The following is a 3,780-nucleotide window of genomic DNA, read 5'->3' as shown; positions in this document are numbered from 1 at the left end:
GCGCCATTGCACTCCAGCCTGGGTAACATGAGTGAAACTCCGTCTCAAAAAAAAAAAAAAAAAAAAAAAAAAAAATCACACTGGTGGCAAAGGATCAAATGAGAACAATGCTTGAAGGTCACTGGAAGGCCACAGCAGAAATTCATATGAGGGAAAGGGCCTAAACAAGAGCAGCATTGACCATGGTAATACTAAGATGGTATTTGCCATTTTCATTGTTGACATTTGCATGGATGATACAAAAGCAACAGTGGATAAAATGCTGGTCCCTTAGCATGAACCATGGCAGTGACACCAAACCATACTTGTAGTAATTGCCTTCATTACATATGCTCATGGGGGAAAGCCAGTTTCATTTAAGAATGCCCTTGAGAAAGGAGTAAAAATTATTAATTTTAATAAATCTCGACCTTTAAATATGTCTTTTGTCTGTATGATGAAGTTAGAAGTACATATAGCACACTCGGTTGCATACAGAGGGTTTTCTCAAGGAAATAATACCAGCTCAACTAGCCACTTTTTTCATAGAACACCAGAAGGACTAACAGACAAACTATGGTTGTTCAGATTTAGCTATGGCAGTTCTCTTCTTGAAAATGAACAAGGTGAGCCGGTCACGGTGGCTCATGCCTGTAATCCCAGCACTTTGGGAGGCTGAGGTGGGTGAATCACCTGAGGTTAGGAGCTTGAGACCAGCCTGACCAATACGGTGAGGCTTTCAAAAAAAAAGAAAATGAACAAAGCGAGCCAACTTCTTCCATAAAAACAACGAATGGTATTTGTTGGCAATAATAAAATTTGGGCTTTCAAGTGAAAATTATAATTTTGGAAAGCTTCTTTCTGTCATTATGAGTTTGACAACTTCCCAACTGCCTGATACGATTGATGGTGATATTTTTGTAAATTTTTTGATATTATATAATAATTGTTTTGACATTTGGGAGAGCTGTATAACTCAGTGAATTAGTATTTTCTAAATGATGGATGCATGATGTTGCAAAAGCATGACTGGGTAAAGTGCATGAAAGGACAAGATTGGCTGTGCATGGTGGCTCACGCCTCTAATCCCAGCACTTTGGGAGGCCGAGGCGAGTGGATCACCTGAAGTCAGGAGTTCGAGGCCAGCCTGGCCAAAATGGCGAAACCCCGTCTCTACTAAAACTAAGCCAGTCATGGTGGCGGGCACCTGTAATCCCAGGCAGGAGAATTGCTTGAACCCAGGAGGCAGAGGTTGCAGTGAGTCGAGATCACACCACTGCACTCCGGCCTGGGGGACAGGGTAAGACTCTGTCAAAAAAAAAGAAAAAAAAAAAAGGACAAGATTGACTACCATTTTAATGTAACAGAGTACAAAAAGGTAACTGATAAAGTTTTAGATTCCAAAGTGTTAGCCTTTAAGAAATTACCGTTATCTGAGAAGGCTATTAAAATGCTTCTCCCCACTATGCATGGTGGCTTATGCCTGTAATTGCAGCACTTTAGGAGGCAAGGTGGGAGGATCCCTGAGCCCAGGAGTTTGATATCAGTCTGGGCAACATAGCAAGATTCCATGTATTAAAAAAAAAAGTTTTTCTTTTAATAAGCTGGTCATAATGATGCACATCTATGGTCCTAGCTACTTGGGAGGCTGAGGCAGGAGGATTGCCTGAGCCCAAGAGTCTATAGTAAGCTGGGATTGTGCTGCTGCGCTCTAGCTGGGCAACAGAGTGAGACCTTGTGTCTAAAAAATAATAAATAGGCTGGGCGCGGTGGCTCACGCCTGTAATCCCAGCACTTTGGGAGGCCAAGGCAGGTGGATCATGAGGTCAAGAGATCAAGACCATCCTGGTCAACATGGTGAAACCCTGCCTCTACTAAAAATACAAAAAATTAGCTGGGCATGGTGGCGCGTGCCTGTAATCCCAGCTACTCAGGAGGCTGAGGCAGGAGAATTGCCTGAACCCAGGAGGTGGAGGTTGTGGTGAGCTGAGATCGCACCATTGCACTCCAGCCTGGGTAACAAGAGTGAAACTCCGTCTCAATAAATAAATAAATAAGTAAGTAAGTAAAATAAATGAAATGCTCTTTGTTTCCCAACTGCATATTTGTGTGGTGCTGGCTTTTCTTCATATATTCCAACCAAAACAACATATTGCAACAGGTTGAATGCAGAAACATGAGAATCCAGCTTGGTCCTGCTAAGCCAAATGTTAAAAAAAATGTACAAAAACTGTAAACCAATGCCACTCTTTTCACTAATTTTTTTTGCTTTTGAAAGTATAGTTATTATTTTAAAAATACATTTAAATATAAAGGTTGATTACCTTTATATTTAAATGAATAAAATAATTTAAACGTCTTAGGTCTAATTTCTAATATAGTAAACATCAATATATCTTATACATGTAAACAAGAACTTTGGGGGCTCTCAATTTATTTTTCTTGAGACAGAGTCTTACTCTGTTGCCAGGCTAGAGTACAGTGGCACGATCTTGGCTTGCTACAACTTCTGCCTCCCAGGTTCAAGCGATCCTCCTGCCTGAGCCTCCTGAGTACCTGGGATTACAGGCGCCTGCCACTACACCCGGATAACTTTTGCATTTTTAGTAGAGATGGGGTTTTGCCATGTTAGCTAGGCTGGTCTTGAACTCCTGACCTCAAGTGATCTGCTGGCCTCAGCCTCCCAAAGTGCTGGGATTACAGGTATGAGCCACTGTGCCCAGCCTCAATAATTTTTAAGAGTGCAAAAGGGCCCTGAGGCCAAAACAGTTTGAGAAACACCTGGTGGAAATTATTCTTGAAGTAAAATGGCATTTCTTTAAAAATTCAGTAATTTTGACTTTTCCCTCTCTGAAACTACCCTCCCTTAATCTGATTTTGTGAGGTTTCATTGCAGTTTTTAAAAATTCAGGGACCACACTCTAGCCAAATGATTATCAGATCTAGGTATTCATTTTAGGATGAATATATTAGGATATATATATATATATATATATCAAATATATATAATATATTTCAGATCAATACTTAATACGCTAATGTTATTTAATTTTTCTGAAAAGTTAATTTCAGGGATGGTTTAAATAATGCAAGCAATACTTATAAACTACAATTATACTCCACTGTTCTTCCCAGAAACTCAAATGCTTTTGACAGTCAGTTTAACATCATGTGTGCAAAATGTCCTCAGAGAAGCTGATAAAACACAATTTGGATTTTTACAACAGTGATTTTCAAAGAGGTAGGCATGAGAGGTGGGAATGGGGTTCACCTACCCTCCCTGAGGGGAACATCAGAATGTGAGGTGGGGGGAACATCAGAATGTGAGGTGGACGTAACTACAGAAGTTTCTTCTGTCCACACCAGATAGATATATTAATATTTACTGACCTTCTATTCACTGTCTTCTCTTATAGACTTCCTGCTGTTGTAAGCAACCACTACAGATTTCTCAGAAGTACTGTGGCAAATAAAAATGATTGAGAATCATTACTCTACAATTTTCTATTCTCCTAGAGAGATAGTTTAAAATAAAATAATAATAATAATTTTCCTGGGCCGGGCGCGGTGGCTCAAGCCTGTAATCCCAGCACTTTGGGAGGCCGAGGTGGGTGGATCACGAGGTCAAGAGATCAAGACCATCCTGGTCAACAAGGTGAAACCCTGTCTCTACTAAAACTACAAAAAGTTAGCTGGGCATGGTGGCGCGTGCCTGTAATCCCAGCTACTCAGGAGGCTGAGGCAGGAGAATTGCCTAACCCAGGAAGCGGAGGTTGTGGTGAGCCGAGATCGCGCCATTGC

The sequence above is a fragment of the Cebus imitator genome, unplaced genomic scaffold (genome assembly GCF_001604975.1).
Source record: "Cebus imitator isolate Cc_AM_T3 unplaced genomic scaffold, Cebus_imitator-1.0 Scaffold179, whole genome shotgun sequence".
Taxonomy (NCBI): domain Eukaryota; kingdom Metazoa; phylum Chordata; class Mammalia; order Primates; family Cebidae; genus Cebus; species Cebus imitator.
The sequence above is the reverse complement of the archived record's forward strand: the minus strand, read 5'-3'. Positions refer to the sequence as shown.